Source organism: Sebastes umbrosus, chromosome 2, assembly GCF_015220745.1.
Source record: "Sebastes umbrosus isolate fSebUmb1 chromosome 2, fSebUmb1.pri, whole genome shotgun sequence".
Classification (NCBI taxonomy): Eukaryota; Metazoa; Chordata; class Actinopteri; order Perciformes; family Sebastidae; genus Sebastes; species Sebastes umbrosus.
In genome coordinates this window covers 14,377,113-14,404,393 of record NC_051270.1, presented here as the reverse complement: position 1 = coordinate 14,404,393, position 27,281 = coordinate 14,377,113, and the positions used below count along the sequence as shown (strand labels likewise).

Sequence of the window (27,281 nt, the reverse complement as noted above, 5' to 3'; positions counted from 1 at the left end):
CTTAAATTCACTTCATGTTGATGGTTGGTCTCAACTTCTCTGTGATATAATATGCTGTATATGCTGTTACACTGCTTAAGATATTTGACTTTTTATGCATCATGCCTCTGTATATATCTTCAGAAACTTCATGAAAGTAATCCGACTTCTAACACTGGCCTAGATGTGGCACAGTCAGTACCAATGTGCTTTTCAGTTGATGTGCATCTGATCTGTGCAATGCCAAATATGAATTCTGATGTGTTTACAGCAGGAATTAAGTGTTAAATGAATAGTTTGACGGTTGGAAAATAAACTTTCTTGCTTTCTTGTTGAGATTTGGTGAGAAGATCGGTACCACAACACATGAGAGTGGTATCATCTTGTCATCTAACACCAATAAGCGTATTCTTTAAAGGGCGGGTCTATTATTATTGTTATTTTTTAGTTTTTTTACACGGCTGTGTTGAATACTTGATTCCGATTGGTCAATCACGGCATTCTGCGGTCTTTAATTTCTCTATAACAGACCGTTGCTATGTATAACAGAACGTTGCTATGTATAACAGACCGTTGCTATGGGTGCAGCTCTGATATTGGACTCTGGAAGACCGTTTTTGTGTCAAAATATTAATTTCTTAAGTAAGTAGTCGTGTAATAAGCGGGATAATGTACAGCTACCAGGTCATTGTTGTAAAAGAATCTCCTTCAGGGCGATGTAAGACCCGTCCACTTCGTGTCGGGGTGCGGCATCGCCCTGTCGGGGATTCTTTCACAACAATGAAAGGCTCGCTGTACATTATCCCTTACATATCATTCTGTAGCTTCCCAGTGGTGTTCCTTATGTATTCAAATCTGAACATTCATATTTTCTTCAAAGTATATATTTTATTGTCGAAATGCTATTTTGCCAAGCCCTTCTAAAAACAACAACCCACATGACTTGACGTAGGTTACTGCATGATGACGCTGCTACATGAACGGTATATATACAGCTTTATAGTCAGTGTATTAACGTTACATACAGTAATTTAGATGGCAGAGTACTGGCAAAGAAGCTAAGCAATGTACTGCTGTGTGTGCGCCACGTTAGTTTGGATCCGAAATTCACACAACAACACAAACAAACTAACAGATCGAGGCAGTGGTAGATCAGCAACTCCCATGTTCCTCGAGGTAAAATTACTATTTTTGTGAATGGAGTCTGGTGGCTTTGAAGACAGTGATATAACGGCTTCAGTTCCCAATCAGAAAGGGCTGTCTGATGGCGAGGTAAAGCAGTAAAAATATTGTAAATATAACGTACAAGTACGTTTTAAGCCCCTGACACACCAAGCCGGTGGTCGGCTGTCGGACAGTTTGGGGAGGTCGGTGAGCGTCCGTCGGCCTAGTTTTTCCGGTGTGTCCCGTACCGTCGTCTCTAGTCTGCCCATGTCTGAAGTTTTTTGGCCGATTCAGCATGTTGAATCGGCGGCGGAGCCCGTCGGTGAGAGAAATCCATCTGATTGGCTGTTCAGCAATCAGTGCACAAGAAGAGAAACGGACATGAGGAAAGCAAGCCAACGAGTAAAGTCAAGAGGAAAAAAACACCTTCTCATTTTTCATCTTCATCTCATCTGATCATTCCAATGTACGGATATTTTCACAATGACATGGCCATCAGGAATGAAGCTAAGTGGTGAGTGAGAGTGGTGGGAAAATGGCTTTGTTTCATCTACATATCATAACGATGGCTTGCAGAACGTAGGTGGTAGTTGGCCGTCGGATGTAGTCTGTTCGGTGTGTTCGAGTGCAACTTTTTGGCAAAGACAAATGCGCCGTGAGGCAACTCAACGGGCGGCCTTTGTCGCCGCTAGTTCTTTGATGTTGGCTCGGTGTGTCCCCAGCTTTAGGTGGCTAAAATAAGTTTTTTCTGCTGTTCCTGTCTACCTTCGCTTTACCTCACTATCAGACAGCCCTTTCTGACGGGGAACTGAAGCCTCATCAAAGTGACAAGATTACGTTCACAAAGGCAGTCATTTTACCTCGCAGAACGCAGAAGTGTACATACAACTCCACTACAAAAAATCGGAACTAACCCTTTAAGTTATTTCCAAACTTAGCACCACTAAGGTTGACTCAGCTAGTGCTAGCGTTCACATTATTCATAACCTTCATAACCTCAATTTATTTATGAAAGATGGAGGGCTTGAGTGAAATAAATTGCATCTTGCAATCATAGTTTGATAGATGTGAGGTTAGTTAGGAGCACATGGAAAGTAAACAAAGAGATTTGTTTTCATTTATCTCTCGTGCATTTATTTTCCTTTGAATTAATATGCTTTGTTTTTTGGCACTCTTGCCACCAACACAAAGAATGTATAGTAGACACTGATGGTGAATCAGAGAAGATGACATATTTCTAGCGCACTATGTTAAACAGGCGGGATACGGTCAATAATTATCATTACCAAGGGCAAAGCCATCCACCTCCCTCCCCTTCACATCACTCAGACCAGTCTGGATCCCCCTCATCGTACGCGACTGCTGCACACTCGTTTTAGCTCAGCTCCTCAGTCCACGAGTCTGCTGCCGTCTATTTTTAAACTCTTGCTGTAGCGGAGCGACTGTATGTGCGTGGAATATTAAGCACTCCTCCTCTGACTGGCTCTCGCTCATCCCCTCTCTAACTGTGGGTAACTGTGTAGTCATCATCGGCTCACTTCCATACGCACAACAGTCACACACTTCAGTCAAGTGCCAGCCAAAGAGCCCTCGCTTTTTCTTCCTGCAGGCTCTCTGTTGCTTCCTTCCCGCCACACACAAACACACCATCAGTCTGTTATCTCTTCCCCTTTATCTCCCTCTTTCTCTCATCCGCCTTTCATCGCCCCCCTAGTATTCCCTTTGTCTCTTTGCTGAGCTTAGTTTCTCCGACCTCTTCTTGCATGGTAAGCAGTGTGATCAGTGAGCAGACAGACTACTTTGTAATCTCATGACATTGTGGAGAGAGCTGCTTTTCCGATTCGCAGGGCTGATCAGCAGTGTGTTTCTTAAAACTAGATGAAAGAAGAGGCAGTACAGGTCTGCGTCAAGCCCCCAGGAAGAGTGCTGGTCACTGATCCCAATTTTCATAGTGGCCAAACGGCGGTACTACAACTTCCGTGTCCGTCACGTGATGCCATTGGGCCCCAAAAAGACTTTTTCCCATAGGCTTACATTGGGAAAGAGACGTCTGTAACGACGGTGGATAATTTTTTTGAGGTGAATCAACTTCCCAGTATGAACACTTGAATAGCCCTTATTAAATCATTAGGTCCTAAAAGTTGTAAACTGCACTGATAGCCAAATCCAGAGTTATTTCCCTTCATTCGTTCATGTGAATGAGACCCAGACCGAGGCTGGACCGAGGGTTGGGAGGCGGAGTTAGCAAGCTGTGAAGACACGGTGACTGTTGTGACCCCGTAACCGAGTCATTTGACCGAGCGGACGATACTGCGCCAGCTCCATAGTCCCAATGGATGCGGAAGATCGCCGGAAGATCTGGGTACTTTTCCAGTCGGAAGTCGAGCCATTTTGGGATCATGCGTCGCTGATCAACTTTCATAGGATTGAACAAAGCCCCGCCTCCAACGCTGTATCCAGTTCTTTTAATACATCCATGGTCTGCGTGAGAGATGACAGCATGAGAATGACTCACTGTGAGGCCTAATGTACTCTCAACTTACACTATATGTAACATAAAACCAGCTGGTTCAAATTGATAACATACGACATTTCCTTCACACATTAATGTCAAACTGATCTTACACTTCTTCTTGTGTCTTTCTCAGGTATACAAAGAGACACATACACACGTGTGTGATGGCATACACATTCGCTGAAAACACATTCAGGCCCATGCCTTCTGTCATAAGCACCACAGCAGGAAAATGAATCTATTACAGACACATTTTTCATCACAGTATGAAATACAGATTTGTACGTCACCAGAATCTCTAATTGGTTAGATTGGCACTCAGCCCTGATGAGGTCTCTGTGCCTTTTGTAAGAATCTGACTTGTAAGATGTTCATCAAAGAAAGAGAGAGCCAGAAGGCGTACCTAAGTTCCAATAGCCACTTTTCTATTAAAGCTGCAGTGGGTAGGAATGGAGCAAATATGATTAAAAAATAGTTATTTTTTATAAAACGGTCACTATATCCTGACGGTAGTACATGAGACGGGTAATCTGAAAAAAATCATGAGGCTGACGCAAGGTTCATGCAATTAGGTTTAGGCAACAAAACCACTTAGTCAGGTTTAGGAAAAACATTATGGTTTGGCTTAAAATAAATACATAATCTAAGTACAATACGTACGGAAACAACGTAACATAAGTACAGAAAACACGTCACAAACATAACTTACAAAACAAAACACTGGTCTCGAACACCAGTCTCCTGGTTGAAAGTCCTGTGTTTGTTGGACACGCCAAACGCAAGACGGCGTTCTTTTTACGCGCTTTTGCCTTGCGCATTATCTTGTCATTCACAGGCCTTTTCGTGCGACCGGGCTGTTTAGTAAGAAGCTAATTGAGAACATTTGTTTCCAGGGTCTTTAACCTTCTGCAAAATATCTTCGTCAGTGGCAAATGCAAGGCAGGGCCAGGGGCACTCCTTCCTCATCCATTTTGTCAGCCACAAAATTAGGGAGAACAATACTCAGACCTCTACATCCACACAAGAAAATATTAACTCCAGTAAATTAGAACTGGAGAGGTTGTTGGCTCTTCAGGTGACCAATTAAGTACAATAACACCCAAAAGGCTCGTGGATCCATCCAGGGCAGCGGTTCAACTTAACTTGGCGCTGTATATTATATACTCAACATGCTTTGCTGACCTGTTGACTTGCTGCCCCACAGAGCTGCCTCACTAATGGCATGTTTCCAGGTTGTGTGAATGTGAATGAATGTGTGTAAGCATAACTATTAAACCTGCAGCCTTCTGTAACTTATTCTTTTAAAAAAATTCCCCCTCAAAGCATTTTTTTGTCATCTGAAATTCTTTCACATGCTACTTATTTCTAATATAAACAGGCATCTAATTAGATTCCCGAGCTTGGTTTCTGGGCCTCAGACATCAAGGCAAGGGCACCACTTCATTTCCATGTTTTAAAACAATCCCTCGGCTTTAACTGATGATGAGATGCAGGTTTCCGAGAGCTCTTTTTTCTCCCCCCTCTCTTTGTTTCTTGCTTTCTCTCGCTTGCTATCTCACCAATTTTTCAATCCTTTATTTCTCCGTCTCCCTCTGGAGCCTCATCTGGATCTCAAATCATCTATATCAAAAGAATGAAGAGGTTCTCTGCCTCAATTAAGGGTGAATACTGACTGAGAGGAGCACATAATAGACAGGTTGCTGCAGTAAAAACTTTATATTTGCTCTACACGGCGTGATGTGATGAAAGACAGCGGAGACTCATTTGAAATGCAGGTTTTTCTATTTTCCCCGGCTACCCTCCCCTAACTGAATTCCAAACATCTGTTTGATTGGAAGATTTACTTACTGACTACTCCGGCTGAGGATTTGGCCAATCCCAAAACAGCTGTTTTGACAACATGGGAAAAGCCGACAAGGTCATGGCGATTTAGCTTGAAGGGCTAAATCTTACATGAAAATCCTTCTTCTTCTTGTGCCTTTCTCATAAAGCAAAAGGCCTGCTTTTTAATGTGTTGGTCCTCCCTGTATGTAAGAATATCATGACTATGTGTAATCTGTCACACTTCTATTATTGTATTCAAAAATCAGCAATATTACAAGCTACCGTTAACTTTATGCCACACACGTTAGCTTGATGAGAAGCGAGTAGTGGCTGTGTCATCTTGTCACAGCGGTACTACGTCCCAGCCAGCCAGCCAGCCCAGTGACTTTCCACCGCCCTTGGATTTTTGGAGATGCTGGGGAACCACGGGTCTCCATGGCAACAAGATTATTACATCACTACTCTCCAGCTGCTGTCGTCAAGCTGGTGTTTGGCCAAGCTCTGCGGCAGCCCAACAGTGACTCCACACACTCATCACACACTGCTGCACATGCCAAAACCCCTCTGAACTCTTCCAACTAGAGGAGCATGGCCATATGTTCAAACTTAATCAAGATTTTGATAGGAGCTAGTTCCATTTAGGATTTCTTGTGTAGAATGAAAAGTTAATATGTGTTGAAATTAATGTAAAGAATGTGTGTTTAAAGGCAGGATGCCACCTCTCTCAAGCGTCCTGTATTTGTGTATTTGAGCCATTATACGGCAGTAAGATTTTAAAAGAGATTCATGCATTTTTAACAGTGTTAACAAGTGAAAAAATGCAAAACATTTGATGGTTTCAGCTTCTCAAATTTGACCCTTTGCTGCTTTTCTTTGTCTTACATTATAGGAAACTGAACGTATCAGGACTTTAGACTGTTGGTCTGACAAAAATGGCAATTTGAAGACGTCCCCTTGGGCTCTAAGAAATTTAATTTCACACTATTTTCTGACATTTATATACATCAAACAATTTATTGTTTGATTTATTGAAGAAAAAAGTAGTATTTATTGTAGTCCGACTTGGAACCATGTAATAAGGAAGTCCAGAAAAACAAGAACAGGATGATAACAATAAATGTAAAGAAAAAAAAGACTAAACTTTAAAATTTTAAAGGTGCTAAATGCGAGATTGGGAGCATTTCTATTGCCTCCGCATGGCTCTCAACATGGCGATCTTTAAATACTGTATGAAGCGTGGTTTATGCTTGCCGTAGTGAAGCCAGCGTGAGCTGCGCGTGCCAGAAAATTATGTCATCATGGCTTTTGCGTGGTGCGCGAAGGCTCCGCAAGTTGTCGCGGTGCTTGGTCGTGCAGATCTGAACTTTTGTAACTACCTACTGCGCTGTGTTTCATTTCAACAAGGATGCCTTTGAGGGAAGACTGGACGAGCAGGTTCGCCATTCAAGACATCTGTACGACTGTTCATTGAGAGACAACAGGAACAGTCACATGACATTAAATACTTGGAAAGAAACAGGCAGCACACTGGAGAAAGAAGAGTCTTTTTGCCGCAGGCTGCTAAAGAATATGAGATTGTTTTGTAAAAGCAAAAAAAAAAGGTCTCATGGAAAGAGTGGCGACCCGAGGGACGGAAAATAATTTTGACTTTGTGGTAAGCGACACTAATCATTTCAGTGCAACTACTGTTGCCAGGCAGCCTACTTTCCTTTCCGGTACCACTCGTTGACTTCTTGCTTATCCACAGAATAATTTGTTTGTACACCTCCTGCCGTTTCCGAGCATATTGCAACAAACGATGCATTGAGCATAAACGCCTCTGTGCATGCTTGTAGTGCGCGCCATCTATGGAGGCCCACGCGCGAGTATAAACAAAGCTTGAGAGCAGAGCGGCGGCCGTGAGATAGCCAGTAGGGCACGCTCACATGCACGAACATGCACTAAAAACATATGTCAACAAAGCACGGAGAAGCTCAAATTACAACACACACAGAGGTAGAGTGACTTCATTCTCTGCTCTGGTAGACATTACTCCTCTATATCTTTACATAGCAAATAGTTGTTTGCTGCTATATTAATGCTCTGAATATCATATAGAGCACCTGTAAAGGGAACTATAAGCGATACAAGAAATACCAGATAACCATAAATCGAGATGACTGTGCCGTAGCTGTCTTCTCCACTTGTAGCTTCCTTTACCCCAGTTTGGATTTCGCCTTGGGGAAGGTTAGTTCTTAAAAGGTTTGGCACTGTTTAAATGGGGTTAACTGTCTCTGTTAGCCCAATTTTCAGTGGGCTGGGTCCCTGTGGATGCCTGTGATAGATGGCCACATGAAAGCACCTACAGCCGTCTGTGATGTGCACATGCAGAGGATGTGCATGAGGCTGTGATTGGCACAAAAAGGTCCAACAGCATCAGGCCTGTCATTTGCGTAGCTTCAACACAGCTGGCTCCCTTTCCTTAAACCCTGTCTCTGCCAGCGAAGTTGTTTCAAGAAGGGTGAAAAATCCACCGTGTCCCTCAGCTACATCATTCATCAAGTCGCCATTACTGCCGCAGACAGGACAGCGTATCCCAGAAGGCCTTGTGTACTTCCTGCTTTGGCAGAGGTCAGAGTGACCTTGCTGCCTGACTGAACTCTCCGCTCTGATTGTGGTCTCTCAGCCACTGAACATTTATGTGCGCACAGCGTGCTGTAGGCCCTGGGGTCTCACTAAAAGCAGAGAGATGAGGATGGATGTGAATAGAGGGGTGTTAGAAGGCTCCAGGTGAGACTCACCTGACTGGCTGCAGCTGTGATGCAGTCTGCCCAACATACCCACATTTCACTGGGTATAAAGAAGCAAATTCATATTTACAAAAAGTTTAAATATATATATTAAAATATGATGTAACCCTTTCATTTCCTTCATGGATGCTATCTTCCTACCCTTACTCACCCAGTTCTCACGTTATTCAGGTACATTTTAGGGCAAATCTAAAATAAGAATTATGATATCAGCACATACATCTGCAAAACAGTCATGGGTGATTAATGTCATGGGAGATTAAAAATTCATAAATTGTCAGAAGGTGGAGGATAATGCAGCAGAATGAGGAGAGGTGAGGAGAGAAAGAAACAGGTGGGACAGAGAGGCAAGAAAGGATGAAATAATTACACAGTTTTGCATAAAAATTGTCCGACATTTTCCTTGTTTAGAGGAATTTCTAGCCCTTTACTCAGCGTTTTACCTTAACATTCATCAGTAGGATCACTGTCATGTAGGCCAATTAACTTAAGCTTTGATTCGATCCCATACAGTATGGGCCACTCCAGTGTTTGTGTTTTTGCTCTTGTATGTGTTTTGTCCTAAGGGGCAACCGTACTAGCTCTTTGGTGCAATTAATCATAATCCAGCTGTGGTAATCCAGAGTAGCATTGCTCGCCTGCAGTACATCTCTTCAAGTGAAAAGCACTCTGAGCATGTTAGCAGCTAATTTATGTCGTGAATGCCACAATGATGCTACTAAAAATTAAAGTAACCACCACTGGCAGTAGGATTCAACCACTGTATTACAGAAACATACGAACTAAAAGGATTTTTTACAATCCAAAAACTGGAGTGAAGTTTGTCTGTTGATGAAATTCTATGAAATGAAATGCATTAAAGGAAAACATCAGCTTTACTGTATTCTCTAAAACATATTCCTTCAGAGTAATGAAGCCATGACTGTCAATGGTTGACAGATGACTAACATCTATATTGTAGCAGCAGTCGGTTAAGAAAAATGTGAAGCCTTAGATTCACCCTGAAAAATGAGCAAAGCGTTCACACTTCCCCATAGCTCCAAGGGACATTAGAGGGGTGTAAGAGGGGTGTAAGGCGGCTACTATTCAGGTAATGAAATGTCGCCCGTATGACATTAATTTACAAAGACATTTATCTTAAAACTGATGAATGAGCAGTGATGTCAGAATCCAGAATGACCTCATACATTTACACATCCCCAAAGTTAATAATTCTTAAATTGATATGTAGTTTACTGATTAATATTTACACTGGAGTGCCTATATCTGGGAAGGCATGGAAACATCTGAGAACCACTGTCAAATCATATGAAATATAGGGCAAAGGAAGAAAATATATAAAGCAATTATAAATATTTGCTGTTTAATTTCAATTGAGCCGCATGACATTTGACTGAGAAACATCATTTGACTGGATAATATCTTTAATAGAAAAGTGTATTTTGATAGAAATGTCAGTAAGTTTCAGAAAGATAGAGGCTCACTGGAGGCAGGTAAATTTAATTTTCTTCTTTAACATCTTTCGTCATGTTCACTTGAGTAACAAGTCTGAATGGGTGACATTGCAGTGAATTAAAAGCACATCAAATTACAGTAATTCATGCTTGTTGTACTTTGTACATTTTTGGTGCAATTAGCATTTCCCATGATGCTCCCTGGCGAAACAGGAGCTGAAGTCTGCAGGTGACGGAGCTTAAGGAGTTTGTTGTTGAAAAAATGTGTCTCTTTCTGATTATGAGACAAAAGCTTTCATACTAAAGCCCTTGACTTGTACATCATTTACATTGAACTCTCCTCTGTACTGTATAGAGTACTGTAGGCATGGCTCAGCTGTTGTTGCTCATTAATTAGTCAGTGAGTTCTGACTTTGCAGAAATGCGTGACCCCCAGTTTCCTGCCATCCTACTTTGATGGACCGTTAATTTGCTCTTGTGGGGATAAACAACCATGAAAGTGCTCATCATGAGTTCTGGATCAAATGGTTGTTCTGATTAATCAGCGACAATATTCTCATCCGAGGGACGTCTTTTCCTTTGTCCCCCGACTTTTACAGTTTTGGTTTGATTTACTCATTTAAATCTCCCTTAACAGTGTTCTCTTACTGCACCGCCAAAATGTTTATACACTCATTTGTGTTGCCTCAATTATTATACTATGTGCTCAAATTCATACTGTAAGCATTATGGGCAGCACTGAGTACTTTTGGGATTTCTTGTTCAAACACAATCAAGAGTCTACAGCCATGCTAGTAGCTCTGTGAGGCTGTACACTAGCATGCCACGATACTTAAAATAACACTACTAACATGCTGATGTTTAGCAGATATAATGTTCATCATGTTCAGCATCTTAGGTTAGCATGTTAGCAAGCTAACAGTTGCTAATTAGTACAAAACACAAAGAGGCATCTGATTGGTTCTTTCCAAGCGGACCGCGAGGCAGTGATTGGTTGACGTTTTTACAAGATTACAGCAGCTACAAATGATGGCTCTTTTCCGGTCCTTATTTCAGAGCTCATAAGTAATGGATCGCTGTCGGGGTGTAAAGATCATTTCAACCAATGTAACAAATAGTGTAGACTGGATAACATCGTCAACCCTGCCTTTAAGGAATCACCAAAATGTTTACAATCCATCCTGAGGGGAACATGAATGTCTGTACCAAATTTCATGGTAAAACATTTCACTAAAAACCAAACAACCCCTTGGTACAAGAAAAGTCGGGGGATCACCAAAGTATTTGCCAAATCTTGTGCCAATCCATTTTGTAGATGTTGAGATATTTCACTGGATAAGTTCAAACTTTGACCTGCTGGTGGCGTTAGATAAAAAGTCAGAGGATATTTCAGTCTGGACCAAAGTGGTGGACCGACTGGCAGACCCATCCATAGAGCCACGCCACTACTGTGGCTAAAAACAATACTCTTGTCTTTTTCACAAAGGTTGCTGTAACTCTTTGACAGTCTGTTCTTTTGGAGACTAGCATTAATCAACTTTCCCACCGAGTAGCAATGGCTTTCAATGGCTTTATGCATCACAAAGGCACTGGTCAATATCTTTCCTTATGACAATCTGTATGTTAGTCATTCTACCTCTCCCCCTCAGGGCAACCCGGGCTAAAGACATTAAGGATGCATCTGAAAGTCAAAAACCAACTCAGAGGATCAATAATTTCTCTTTCCTTTAAGGAAAACAGAGTATAATAATAATGATACCAGGACCTAAAAACCTCTTTTGATCTCAATTAATCTATGCTTCTTTTTTTTAACACACTTGCTCCCAGTCTGGTGGGCTATTTCACTCCAAACATCATTTGTTCATTTGACATTTGTTCAATATTGCGGCAGTGGAGCAATGATGACTGTTTAGCAAGCCTGACTATTACTAAGAAACACTGCGGCTCTGCCTTAAAGATCTCACAGGATTTTTGAGTGCACTCAGTTTACAGGATGCATGCGGCGGACGGCTCAATCCTGCATACGTTAGCTGTTCTCCTTCAGATAAAACATTAATACTCGTACAGGCATTAATGCTATAGACATCTGGTCGTAACAGGGCGTCTATGTGTGATGTCAGTCATCCTCCCTGATGCAGTGCATGCAGAAAAATTAGGCTTGTTGTGTTAGCGGCTTGATAGTAAAGGCCTCACCAGTCAGCTGCCATATAAGGCTCCCTTTCTCTCCTCCTTAGTACAGAGAGACTGACGCAGGTGTCAGAGGTACTGGAGCTTTTAATTTAAATACTTGTACTGGAAGTATCTACGTCCCAAATGAAGTGTTGTCTCAATGGGATTTTCACTCTTCCTCCTTAGCCAGGTACATGAGCTGAGCTGCAACTCTTCCCTTCATTCTCAGAGTACAACACTGACACACAGGGAAGGGAATCAGTTTAGGCTTCAAGTTTTTTATTAAACACGCAACAGGATAGAAAAGTTATCACTCTACTGTAGACGTTTACTTTTCACATTACCCTAACAGATGGAAGACAGCCATGGAAATAAATGTATATAGATCCCATTTTGGCATATCAAAAGAGAAGAGGAAGTAACCCGCCCATGGAGACCTCTGTGATGCCTTTGTGCACCTTCTGTTGAGACACTAAAGGCGTTTACCCACCGGAGGCGTGACGAATGAACGAAACTGAAATGCGAAATATTCGCCTGAGAATATTATATGTCTAGGGCTTTTATTGTGAAAGGTAAGAACGGAAGGAGTGGATGCGCTGCCTTTGTCAAGGTTGAAAGCAGAAATAAAGTTTGCCGTCTTGGTTCGGACAACAGAGCCTCTGAGTTGATATAAATACAATATAGGCGCAACTCAACCTGTTCTGCACAACAAGATTGGTTGATGCCTTTATTTGTGGTGTGAAAGCTCAGAAAAATCAACCTTTTTCTGAAAAAGAATTACGTCCCTTTTTTTTTATTTTTTGCATAATATTTGCATTCTAAGTGGAAGTATTCATGACTACTAAGTGCTCCACTATGCTCACTAGCTAATTGCTAACTTTGTCTGTCTGCCGTTTGGTGCTTGGCCACTATAATGCACAGTGGGCTTTTAGAGCTTTTTCGCTGAAAACAGCTGCCTGCTGTGGCCCGAAAGTGGAAAGTGTAGAGTTGGGTAATAATGATCGATTCCCCCTTCACATACATGTAGTCATTCGATCAATTGTGAATATAAAAGCATTGATTAGAGTAGCTTTAGAGATGCCCCCAGCACTGAGTTGAGGTGAATTATTGACATAAAATAAGGTGAGTATAGCGTTGAACGGTATCTCATGACCAATTAGTACCATTTTTATAATTAAGTGTCAACTCAGCTGAACTACATACATCTAAAAACATCCAGAGAAGAAAAAAAAAATCACTCTTTGCTTAATTTTAAGGGTCCACAGGATAAAAAGGTTGGGAACCGTTGCAATGAAGCACAGATGGTGTGTGGTAATGGTCAAAGCCATGCTGCCTCTTGAACCACATTCAAGTCTATTTGTAATAAAGATGCAAATCCTCTCATACCATCGCTCTATCTCTTAAATCCCCTTCAAACTGTTTGTTTCCTCTCCTTTTTTTTATCCCTCTCATTTCTCCTCCTGCCTCAGTAAAGACACATACTCTGGGGAAATGGATTGCTCGCTCCTCGGTTGTGTTGGACGTTATGTTGGCTGAGGTTGCCTGTGCTGTGCTGTTTGCCCATGTTAGCGCCGCTTACAATGCCCTACGAGAGGAAGCTGGCACAGATGCTGCTGGCATTAGCCAGGCATGTGCCCTCCGAGGAAGCTCAGCTCACACTGGGGCAGCGGGCAGTGCCCTGTGAAATGAGCCAGCGTGAGAGTGCGCCTTTAAATGCTGCCCCAAATTAAATATCCAGCTCTCGTCAGACCTCCTGCATCAAGCTGCACTCCAGCAGTCTTGTAAATTGTCAGTCAGTCATTGTTAGCTGAATGACAAATAAAAACTTTACAAGGTTAGAAGGCTAAGCTACAACAATAGACAGAAAACCTCGTAGAAGTACGCTGCTGCAGCTTTGTGAAAGCATCCCCTATTTGACCTGTCTGTCTTGTCGGACATTATGTCGTCGGGCCCAAATATAAACAATCTAAATCACGGCTGAAGCTTTTCTTCCTTCCCCAGTGTGGTTTATGTGTGAGGAGTGTGCTGTTGAGCTGCGGGCTGTGTGACAGGAATAAGAACGACTCCTGGTTGTCCTCTCCTGGGCTCACTGAATCTCTGCAGCTAATTGTCTCCGCCGCTGTGTGTCGGCATCCTGAATGCTGCAGCAACGCTGCTGTCCTTGTCATAGGCTGCTGTTTGCTCCCGATATTAATTAACAGCAGGTAATATAATAAAAATAATTCCTTTTAAAAATTGAAATATTACCTTTCTCCTAAATGTCAGCCTCAAGCATTTTTCTTTATTTCTTTGAAATAAAACCATTAACCTCCCAATAACTTCTAGAAACTCTCAGGAATCGGAGGACTTACTCATTATCTTCCTTTAATCCCAGTGTCAGTGTACATTATGTGTGTGCTCATTTGCATCTGTATGTCTTTGTGTCAGTGCACGCATACAGCCAGTCAATCCCATATAGCTAAACTGCATTCTACGTTTAAAGGGATTTACGTATTTTCTCCTGGATTATGGTCGCAGTTTTAAACAGTTTTAATATAAGCAGGTGGTTAATGTCGCAATCTCGAAACCCAACGGCTTCAGGTCAGACGGCGGATAAGCCTCTGGGGGCAATGGTGTATATTTCTGTGGTTCCGGTGTAGCCAGCGAATATCCGAGATGCGAGACTGGAGTTGGAGTTGAGAGACGACGTGTACGACCAGATTGTTTCACAAGTGGCCAGTTTACAAGCTAATTTTAAACCAATAAAAAGCTAAATCCTCGCATTTCGGCCGATGCGTTCTGCCTCTTTTGCTCTCCACACGCACTGTTTACCTGCATTCAACCAAAGCCTGCTCGAACGTGATTGGTCAATACTACTCAGGCTACAAACGAATACCAGAACACTTCCAATAACTTCCAATATGCGGAATATGTTTATAGAGATTATTAACGTTGTAAATTGAAAAGAAAAACGTGACAAAGAAAAACCTGGTTAGGTTTAGTAAAACACAGGTTTGGCTTAAAATGACTATGTTTTTTTTAGATATCTAAGCTACGGACTTAATTAAAATAAGTGAACGTTGACTTTTGATTTCACACGGGACACGAACAGCAGTCTCCTGGGGGAAAGTCCGATGTTTGTTTGACCCATTCACCACCCCGACCTCCTCCCTACGCAGACTATCATTAGAAACGTATTTGTGATACGTCTAAAACAAATTGAATCTGCAACAAAATACGTTTCCCTCAGAACGTAATTCACAATGCAGTTTCGTTGTATGGGTCCATCATTTTGAAGAGACAGTGCTGCTCTCTGTTTCTCTCTCTCTCTGTGTGTCCCAGTCCCAGAAGCCTCTCCAGCTCCACTGTCATTAAATGAGAGCTTATTATCCTTGCACCCTGGAATTGACCGGCCCCAGAGAGTAGCGTGGTGATTGGGGTAAAATAAATGTGCTGCTGTCTATAGTGAGGCCTCTTGCCAGCTTAATTTGCTTCTTTTTTGACCACAGTTGTAAATCTTTACTTTAAATGATGATGTAAGATAAGAAAAAGCCAAGAGATTCAGCGATATTTCAAAGCTACCTTGTGATTAGTGCAAAGACTGGGCAGATGTTTGTCAGTTCACTTTAGCAAGCAATCAGCCCTGCTTGTCAGCTGAAATGATTGTATGCATCACCTTCTTATGCATATATTTCTGCAAAAATGTGGTGGGGAAACATCAATGCATCTTTTAATCAATCAACGTATCTAGCCGTCAAACTATTGCTCGCAGTGCACTTCTCACTGGTGAATTTCCAACAAGCCGAGGTGCAGGACAAGATGTGTTTATGTGTGTAAGTCAGATAAGAGGGAGGCTTTAGCAGGAAAGCTAATGTGGGACTGACTGTGGCTCTTTAGTTATGAAGCAGCAGACTGCAGTCTGGCTGTTATGGCACAGTCAGTGCCGAAATTTGTACCCCATTAATTTCTATGTGGAACGCGGCGAGACACATTTACTTCCGGTCGCAAATTGACCTGCCTCAATCTGATTTAACTTTGACATGCAAAATAGCAAGGCTCTCTAATGCCTAACCAGTTTGAGAGAAAGGGTGGGTTAGGGTTAGGGTTGACCTCTCACGCTGTATAATTAACAACTTTGCGGACTGCTGTCATTAGCACGCTAGCCATGTTAGCTCCTGCCGTTTATATTTACAATGCAAACCATGCTATTTCCTGCATTTGGCCAATGGCCACACAGCGCAAGTACATTACTGCACCATTTAATTTACCAATTACGCAACAGTAACGTTACTGCTTTAACCAAATATGGTGTAAAATGAAGCAATTTGATTGGCTTCATGGAAACAAGTTCCTCATTTACATAGACGGACAACTAATGTTGCTGACCTTATGTGGCCAGATAATTTGGTTGTTTGTTTCATTTCCAGTTGTCTCAAAGCTGGGAGTCCACCTTTATGAGGGAAGTCATATGGCCTGACAACACATCCACCACAGACAATCTTCAGTACATTCGGTGTTATCTCGCTTACAGGAGCTCAACTAGATTATTGTGTATTGCAGTAAAAAAGTGAACTGATTTAAGCTGCAGATTTTGTTTTCAGTTTTCTCAACACCATCATCAGATTTTAAGCTTGGTGATTGGATGTTTTTTTTTTTGCCGAAATGCAACTCAGGTGTTGTAGTTAACATCTACCTTGAAGTTTTTATGTACACAAGCTTGTAGCTTTGTTTTTTTTAACAAACTACCAGATATTTTCTATCGCAGTTATTAATCTTTTGTACTGATGATTTATCCGAGAGAGATTCATGCCAACCCTGTCAGTCACGTAACACCGTCTATGGAAAAAAAATGGGACCTTTTACAGAGCGGTATGCTGTAGCAGACAAAAACAAAAACTAATTTCATTTGGACTAACACTCTCTCACTCTATCATCCATTAGCAGATGATGTTTTCAGTCCTTCCGTGTAAAGCTGAGCTGTTGGTGTGACTGACAGGTGTAATATGCTGGCTTTTCTTAATTTGTCTGGCATTGCCGTGAGTCAGCTGAACGCTGCAGAATATATCTGTGTTTATTTTTGGCACACTTGCTGTGTTGCAACTGAATTGCATTTTAATGACTCAGCAAAACTCATTTTCTGGCTTCCTTTGCATTCCTCTTGGTACTTTGCAGGCCAACTGCGATTGTTGTACACAGCCAGCAAACACTGTCTTTGAGGTTGTCATTTACATGGCATCCAGCGATGTGTTTCCCAGTCGGATGTCCATGACAGAATATAGGAGGCTGTTATGATTTAGTGAAGGGAGAGGGGAGAGGGACGATGTCTTCTGCCGTCCCACAGACGAGGGTAAAGGCAGATACCCACCACTCAATATAAGAATTAACAAATATACTTTTTTTTTTGAGAATCATTACAAACAAAAAATACTGAATAGAAATAATTTACTGAAATGACATGATAGTGCAAAAATATTGCCAGTATGAAAGTAAAGTCTCTTAAAGGTACAGTGTGTAGTATCCAAGGGCATTTAGTCGTGGTACTGAGTACTCCTTCACCAACTCCTCCCTTTCCGAGACTGCAGAAACGTGAGTGCAAAACCGTGGTAACACCGTTCGCCTCGCTAAGAGGCCATCCATACCATAATAACACTACTTTAGGAGCAACGGAAGTCAGACGGCGGCTGGCGGTACCACGGTTTTGCACTCTGCGGCTCACGTTACCGCAGTTTCACAAGCATGTTGGAGAACTACGGTGGCCTTCAGGTAACGTAAAAACGTGAAAGGCTCTTTCTAGAGCCAGTGTTTGGTTTGTCCATTCTGGGCTACTGTAGAAACATGGTGGAGCAACATGGAGGACTCCGTGAAGAGGACCCGCTCCCTATGTAGATATATGAAGGGCTCATTCTAAGCAAACGAAAACACCGTGATTCTTAGTTTCATGGGATTACACATTAATAAAAACATAGTTATGAATATTATATTCAATTTCTGCTAATAGATCCCCTAAAATGCTATATACTGTTATTTTAATATGCACCAAAATGTTAAAACTATGAGTCATTTTTGCTTCAAACCATTTTTCTGAAGACTGAATTCTCTATTATTAACTATTAAAAATATTTCCAATAAATTAACTTCTTCATACTGCGTATTGTTATTAAATCAGCATTGCTCATTTCAGTGTAACTGTAGATCTAATACAAGTGTTTACATTCCAATGTGTATTGTACATCGTCTTATGAGACAGACTTTGTACACGTCTTTATGTGTACATCAATGTTATTGTTCTGCTGTATGTATTATGATCTTTTTAATTATTATAGAACTTGGCCTCGTTCATTGTTTCTGGAGCTGTACATTAGCATGATATCTCAGATTAGTAGCTGATCAAATTCTCTCACCATGTGTCCGTAGAGGACATTTAGTAGCACAACCTGAAGCCTTGATGTAGCTTTTCATGATTATTTTAATGCAATCTGGTACTCTGGACGCACATCTCCGTGCCTTTCTCCCCGCATTAATAGAATGATAGAACTTTTTTTTAAATGTATTTTTTGAATTTCAGCACATCATTTTATCTTTTCATCTAGATGGGAACATTTATCTTTCAGATTTAACTCATTGAGGGCAAACAGATCAGCAAACGTACTTCTTTAAAAAAAAAGTTTGATGAAATTCTAAACTTGTGCTAATTTTCTACTTTTGCCAAACAGACATGGTGAGTGCTCTTCAAAAGCTCTTCCACTAATGGTATCCAGCAGGCTGAATATATTGACATGATGTGACTGGACTTTCTTCTAGTTATAGGAGGTGGTTCGCAGAGATGTTTGATTTTGACGCCGGAGATGTAATGTGACAGAGCTGGAGGACGACTAGAGCGGCAAAGAAAGGCAATAAAAGAACTCATCTCAGAGCGCTGGTGCAAATCTGTGAAATTAATGTGCTTTGCCGTCAATTCAAGTCAGTGAATGTTGATGTTGTACTCCAAAAAATTAGCTTTGCCTGCATGTGCACCTGCTAACACTTAGACGCTACAGGCTTTAATGTGACTGCACTGGAGTAAAAATTGTACCGTGAAGTGTTGGATAAAAGACAGCTGGCTGTGTCCCTGGTAGGGGGATTTGGTTTAGTAGGATAAGGATCAATCCGTCTAAAGTAAATAAAATGACTTTTTTCTCCAGTCTTCAGTTAGAACATGTTAGGCAGAAGCAATATACTTCTCCATCCTCCAGTGCTCTGTATGCACCAGCCCGTTTGCACGAAAAGGCGTATGAATGACACGATAATGCACAAGGCATTAAGTGTGCAATAAGAACGCCTTTCTTACTTTGGCCGTGTCATTTGCACGCCATGTAGTCTGTGACTGCAATGTAAACACATCTGCTTAAATGTGCTACGCTCAGAGCTAGTGACGTAGAATAAAAAATGAGAAAGACTGCTAATGGTGGGCCGTAGGTGAGGTGAATGGATTCATGTTTGAAAGTTACGCTAGTGACGTTTGTCACATGTTTTTTAGTGACTTTTGTGACATGTTTTCCGTACTCATGTTACGTTGTTACTGTACGTATTTTACTTAGTTTAATTATTTTAAGGCCTAGCATGATGTTTTTCCCAAACCTAACTAAATGTTTTGTTTCCTAAATCTAACTGCAGACATTACCGTAGTTTTGTTGTGTGGCATACAGATGACATGCAAAAAGCATAAAATGCGTCCTCACGACACGCGGAATGACCTTGTAATGACGTGCTATTTATACGCCTTCCCATGTGGTTGCCATGCACTGACCTTGCTGTCTGTGTTTACGCCATTACTTTGAATCAGAGACACGGCTTCTTCTCTCACTGTCATTTGTGTGCTCTTCTTCCCTTCATGCATTATCTTTTCCCACTGTTAAATACTTCAGAAACCAGAGGAAACACCTGACAGTGTTTGTGTGTTGTTCAAATAGACAATGATGGATAGAAATCCAGAGAAGAAAGTACATGTTTCATCTTAAAATAGATCATTTGACAAACTCCAAGAGGTTTACTTTCAGAGCGCTGCCTTTCAGCAGACGGAGCAGACTTTAGAGACTGGAGGTTGGAGATGTGGATAACAGCTCAGCGGGAGGAAAGAGAGCCTTTAGTGCTTTTTTATCCTGCAGACACCCGCTTTGACAACAGGAGCTTTACCCTTGTCTCTAATAGGTTTCAACTTTGAAACAAAGTTTCCAAAGAATCTCCTCCGGTTCCCAGCTCGCAGTGGTGATGGGAATTGTTAAGTGCTGTTGTAGAAATATCTACATTTCAATCAGGAAGACTGCTTTTCTTATACACACTCACTGTCTAGTTGTAGAGAAAGGAGAAAGTCAGCTGTTCTGTTATCATTTCTGCTGTTTACATTGAAACAGCCAGATCAGAGGCGATCATCATACTGTCTTCAGAATTTAAAACTTATCTCTGATCAACGATCCAATATCATCGATGCATAAATGAAAACATTGATACATATACATCATCTTTAAGATGCACTTTTATTTTGAAATTACCATGACACGTCTGTTTCACCATTTCCGTCTTAGCGCACCTCATTCCCAAACATCCAAACAGTGCAAGCGGCATTAGCAAGCGGTGCTAGCGGGGTTAAGAGAATGTTTGTGGTGTTTTCCCATATTGCCTTTCTTACACTCTGCACTTTGTCATGAGCCACTGTGACTGGATTAATCATTACATACATTGATTTATTTTCCATTAAACAAACCCTTCTGGTGCGGTGAGTTTATGAATGAAAATACCACGTGTGCTTGGATACACCCTCAATGTCCTGATGCAACTTTGCACTGGTCTTTCCAGTGCACGCTGCAGGAGCAGGGGTTTCTTATGATTTACTACTATAGTTATTTTCCACTTTCTTATTTCAGTCCCTCCATGAGGTTCAGCATTTTATATTGAACGCTACACTTCCAAGCTGTGTTTTCACGTTTGTGCGTATTCAGTGTTAAAGGTCCTGTGTGGGTGGTTAATCACTGCTCATGTGCTGAGGTTATACGGCTGAGATGAATACAGCAGAGGGTTGTGCATGCCTGCAGGTTAAAACAATGGAAACTACAGTAGCGTATTGTGTGTAGAGCAGGGTTATAAAAAGAAATGCTTTCCAAACAAAGCATTAGATTTTCACAAATAAAGAGTTGATATAAATATTATGAATGAGAGCATTTACATATAAATGTCAAATGCAAAGTTCTGGATAAAGACAGTCTTCTAATCTGTAATTAAGAAAGTTGTCACTTTACTGAATAAAACTGCTGCTCATGAATAGACCATCTGTCATTTCAGTTGTAAATAAAGGTGTTCAAATAGAGATGGTTTGCCTTCATAGTGGCTTTTTTCTCTGTGAGCAAATTGTGTGGGCAATTATGCAAATAATAAAATTACTCTCGGTAGGCATTTGCTGCACAATTAATTGAAATTTTATCGAAATCGCAATATGACGTTCTGCAATTTTCAAATCGCAGGAGGCGCGCTATTTCTCAAAGGTGAAATGTGTGTCAAATACCATTTTAAATTAAATATTGTGGTGATGCAGAGATGTCCTGGCCTACACATAATGTTCTACAGACTTAGGAAAACATCTTTGTTTGGTACAGATTACCGCAAAAATCACACCATAATCATTTTAATATGTTTTTCAATGAAAATAAGAATAATGATGTGAACATTTTCATTCCCTCCAATATTGCAAATCGTATCGCAATTGCAATATCAGTCAAAATAATCGCAATTAGATATTTTTTTCTAAATTGTTCAGCCTTATTATGAACAATATAAATAATCCATTTAGCTCTGTGGAAATGCAAATTAAATATCAATTTATTTTGCTCAACAATGAATAGTTTATGCTAATTTGTGTAAATGGAAATAGTTGGCATGTAAGGATTAATTTTAAACAAGAGGAGATCTGAGTAAATTACTTTAAACTAGGTGAACAAGATGGAAAGTAAACTGAAGAAAAATAATACAGAATGCTTAAAAATAAGGCTCCTTTGAAACGGTTTTCCTTATTTGGCTTCGTTCCTGCGAATCACATGATCGCTGAGCAAGTGTATGCAGAGGTCAGAGCCTCTGAGAGATGCATACATACTTACATACTGAGGCAAACACACACACACATAAAAAACACTTTCATCCTGGCAACCAACATGATTCACAGTTTGTCTTTTTGTAGTAAGAAGGATGCGGTTCAAGACATAGTGCACCATTCTCAGCCCTTTCTCTCAACACATCCACCCACATTAATGACCCCAACTGTAAGGAAGATGGCTCAGACAGCTCAGCGTGAAGTTGCTTCAGTCAACAGTGCCTGACAAAGTGCTATCCTCTTTTCTTTGTGCTCTATTTTAGGTGTATGATCCCGGATGTTAAGATCAGCTGAGGTGCTCCTTTCTTCCCTTACTGTCAAAGATGTACCTTGATGTTCCTCAGGTTTCCCTGCTCGCCTTTATTAACACATGGGTACTAGTGAGAATCTGTTTTACTGCTGCTCTGGGCTCAGTTTTCTATTCACAAAACCATTCTGGCAGCATCCTGACTGTTGTGACAGCACACTGACGGTCACATTGTCCCCAAAGGAAATAAACCAATTCATCCAATGCACAAGTGTGCTCATGGTGCATTCTGGTGGGAGTATGAGGGAAGATAATGAAAAACCTTTTTGTGTGCTGATATGTTGCCTCTACATCGTCTGAGAGCACGTCTGTCTGCGTGTGCACACCATCTGGTACTTTGATGCAATGAGATAATGATAAACCTTGTGCATGTTTGTGTGTGTGTGTGTGTGTGTGCACGTATACATGTGTGCGGTTGTAAGATAGCTGAGCCTAAGTGCCTGCTGTGTGTGTGTGTGTGTGTGTGTGTGAGCTCTGAAACACAACAGCGTCCTTCCGAATCCTTGTCTGGGTGCAAGCACAGCAGATGCAGGGCGCCTCCTTCTATCATGGGCCGCGATCAGTAACACGTTTGACCTGCTGTCTGCTCGATCAGGGCAACAATATCGTCCGTTAGCACTTTTGACAGAACAAACCGCTGTCTGCGGTGTCAGAGCGCTAAGCCTTTTGTTACAGTCCTGCCCTAAGGCAGTGCTTATAGCGTGCTGCCAAGGTCTTTCCAGAGAGAAATATGTGTGTTTTTACAAACTAAAGCTGTGTCTTGTGGTCATGTCAAATCTTTTTGTAGCATATTCTTCCCTCTTTTTTTTCAAAATGGTGTAATACTGGGTTGTTCTCTCACTGATTCAACCACAATCTCTAGCAGTCTTATCGCTCACCTTTTCACGGTGAGCCAAATGGTTGCTCAGCCAAGTAATAACGTCTATGTATTAGCAGTGCTCCTTGAGTTAATCTCTTAAATGGGCTGCCATTATAGGGACTAGGGAGCTGAGTAGGTGTTGGGTAAAGTGACCTCTGGGCATTTACCTCAGTTAGTCACTCAGTACTTAAATCACTAATTTCTGCCACTTTGCATGAATGAACAAGACTCGGTCAAAATGGTAAATGGACTTGCATTTATGTAGCGCTTTTCTAGTCTAGTCGACCACTCAAAGCACTTTACACTACATGTCAGCCTTCACCCATTCACACCCATTCATACACTGATGGCATGCAAGGTGCCAACTTTGCTCATCAGGATCTAATCTAAATACTCATTCACACACCGATGAAACAGCCTTCGGGAGCAATTTGGGGTTAAGTGTCTTGCTCAAGGACACATCGACATGTGACCGGAGGAGCCGGGGATCGAACCCCCGTACTTCCGATTGGTGCTGCCCTATAATTAAATGGATGTTTTATTAAATATTGTGAGCAGCACTGCCCTGCAAAGGCTTTTAGTTGTCTCCTTTACACATGTCTTCAACTTTACACCGCCCTACACAGCAGCTAAAGTTTTGCTTCAGTTATTGTGATTGTTTTTTAATTGGTTCTTTTTAGTTCTTCTTGGTTTGTGATTTCCAGGAGAACTGCTTGTCATTTGCTGAGCACAAAGCTGTCAGGCTCTACAGTAAAATATTTCTCAATGGTCTTTCTGGTCTGGTTCAAGTTTGTGTAGACTTGATGAGGTTAAAACTGAGTTTGACCTTGTCTGAAGGTATAAAGATCAGACGTTTTCTGCATTGTACTGCTTTCTGCTGTGTATTTTTTCCACCCGCCTTGGGCCAGCCAAGCGCACAAGTTGTTGGTGTCCTTAATAATACATACTGTAGAAAGAACTGCGTCCTACTCCTCAGTGTCTTTGTTTGTGGGATCAGGTCAAAAGTGAGATGAACATGTTAATGTGCCATCAAATTCATGCCCAAAACATTTTTTTAATCGCGGTAGCAGCGGAGCTCTGTCGGTCAGTTAGTCAGTCCACCAGATTGGTCCAGACTGAATTATCTCAACAACTATGGATTGCTATGACATTGTGTACGCAGTTTCATGGTCCTCAGAGGATGAAGCCTGCTGACTTTGGTGATCCCCTGACTTTTCCACATTTGTGGTTTCAGGTGAAATATCTTGTCAACTATTGGATGGATTGCCCTGAAAGTTTAGTTCAGACAGTCAGGATGATTTGTAATAACTTTGGTGATCCCTGACTTTTCATCTGTAGCGTCGACATCATGTAAAAAAATGGCAATTTGTCCAATATCTTTGGTTTACGACCAAATACCTGCAAAACTACATTCCCATCATCCTTAGAGTCCTTAGTGTGTGGTGCTAATTAGCAAAGGTTAGAGCGGCTAGCGTGGCTGTAGACTCTTTTCTCTTTTTTTAATCTAGAACAGAGCTTTGTTTATCGAGCACTTGTCATCCAAATCGAAACACTGGATCGTTTATAGTGGAACTACACATTTTAGGGAAGCTAACACATTTTAATTACACCGAATCCCTCTGGATGTAACATTACTTTTTAATACTCGTCCAACGTTTTAATCTACACATTTTGACATGTAGCTCCCGTCAAAAGTTCTCTCTACTTTAATATTTGGTTCTGTTATTTTGCTGATTCATCACCCACCATTGTACCTGATGTTTGCCAGAATCATCCATCTATTTCTAAGTCACTATTTCTCTGGGAAGCGGTGTAGGAAAAGGACAAGCAGGGTAAACAAGACGCCCCTTTTTCCCCAGCAAAATACTCCATCTGTGCAGACCATAAGCACTCAAATATGAATTCTTTATGCACCAACATTGATGACTATACTTACTCATAAATATATTATTTTAACACAAGTATGATACAGTTACGACAAACGATACAACCTTGTACTCAAAGCTTTGGTTGCAAAGTTCACATCAGTTTGTTGAACACTTCTCGTCTCACATTTGTCACAATCACAGACACTCTTAGATGAACCAGTTTACCCTCATTATGCATGCAAGACAATATTATACTGTCAACATAATTGAACTGAAAATGAGTGATGGGTTATTTTCTTGTTTACCTTATATTCATTTGAGTGTGAGCCCTTAGCGTGCTCCGCTGTGATGAGCTTTCTATTGGAGCAGGTTTAAAGGAGTGTGTTTGCAGTGATGCTTAAACTGCATTCAAAGGAACACAGCTGATACAATGACAAAATATATTATCCTACTACACCATAAATCAAGTTTGGTCAAACGTCTTGGATCTCCAGCCAACAGGAATTGCTGAATTAAGTTGCCTAATTGCAGTTATATAGTCTAACTAAGCTCTAAGGCTAAAGTAAGGTCTCATGTAGAAACCCTCAGACTAATAAATGAAAGCGTGGAGAACATTACATTTCTATTTGCAGAACGTCTCCTGTGATCAGGAGCAATGTTCCACATTTTTGGCACAGTTTAGTGGATCCAATTTAGAGTATCTCCTCATTTCTTAAAAGGCTCAGTTCAGAATGACGCTAATAGATTAATGGGAGAAAAATCACATGTCAGTATTATCTTGAGGACAGAGTCGACTTCACCGCTTTTTAACTGACAATGACATCACTGTTGATCTGCAATATAAATGAAATTATACCATATATATATTGATATATACTGAGTGATATAAATGTTTTACTACAGAGTATATATTTGATTCCGTTATAGTATTTCTGCACTTCATGCTCGCAGACTGATGAATGTAATAAAACAAGTTCATACCTTTTTAACTGTATTCACAAACTAAAATTTCAATATTCAGATATTCAAATTCAAATAATTACCCTAAACCTTTCAAGATATACCTCTATTACACATTTCCTTTTGCAGTGTGTCGATTTATCTCCAAGTCGTGTATCTGCTTTGGTTGCCATAAGCTAGAATAGCATGAAATAAGACTTTTTAAAAATGTAACTGACAAGAAAAAGAAGAAAGTGTAACTTCTTAGCTGGACCTGGTGTTACCTAACGTCTCTGCTGAAGAGACTGCGTTATGATATACACCTGGATGTGCCCTTTTTATTGATTCTGTATGTTCTGTCCTTGGTGTAACTGTCTATGTCATACCAGTCATGTTGCATCGATCAACAATAGCAGGACGTTTAGGCAAAAATAGCACTCTCAAATACAGCTGACAATGCATCTGTTACAGAAACCAGTAGATGGAACGTGCTGTCTCGGCTTTGTATTTTCCCACTGTGATCTTCATCGCCTGTCATGTTTGCAGTTTATACATCTAAAGCCACCAGGAAACTCTGAACAATTGTTCTTTACTGATGTTCACCTGAAACAAAGTATTGTAGAACAATGCAGTTGTGTTTCATGCATTCAAAAAGATTAAGTCAAACTGTCTTTACATATTCCTTAAAGTGTTAGTAGGCAGTTTATTTTTGGCATCATTGGGCAAAAATTCCATAATAACCTTTCAGCATATTGTAATTCAAGTGTTCTGAGAGATAACTAGACTTCTGCACCTCCTCATGGCTCTGTTTTCAGGCTTTAGAAAATCTAGCCCGTGACGGGAGACTTTGACCAATCACAGGTCATTTTATTGAGAGAGCGTTCCTATTGGCTGTGCTCCGGTCATGTGACCAGACCAGGCTAGGTGCTATGCTTCTGCCACGGCGCTGTCAGTTGGGATGGCGTTATCAGCTGTAACTGCTTTATGAGAGCAGTACAGAGCAGTGGCTGTGAGCTAGCCAGTGGGGCACGCTCACATGCACTAAAAGGCATGTGCGTCCGGCCCTGCAATGTCAACAAACCACAGAGAAACTCGGAATACAACACACACAGAGGGAGAGAGACTTCATTCTCTGCTCAGGTAGACATTACTCCTCTATATCTTTACATAGACAATAGTTGTTTGCTATATTAATGATCTGATTATCAAATTTACCACTTTTAAATACTCCTATGTTTGAAATACCAGTTGAAAAAATAACATTATTTTGTCCCGTAAAGACATTTTCTACTTGCTGGGTGTCTTTTTTTTTTTTTAA

At 41.0% G+C, this 27,281-nt stretch overlaps 1 protein-coding gene across 1 annotated transcript in view; it reads left to right on the top strand.

The window, feature by feature from the left end:
- frmd5 (FERM domain containing 5) overlaps positions 1-27,281 on the top strand; it is a 75,766-nt gene that overhangs the window by 15,723 nt on the left and 32,762 nt on the right. The window lies entirely within an intron of this gene.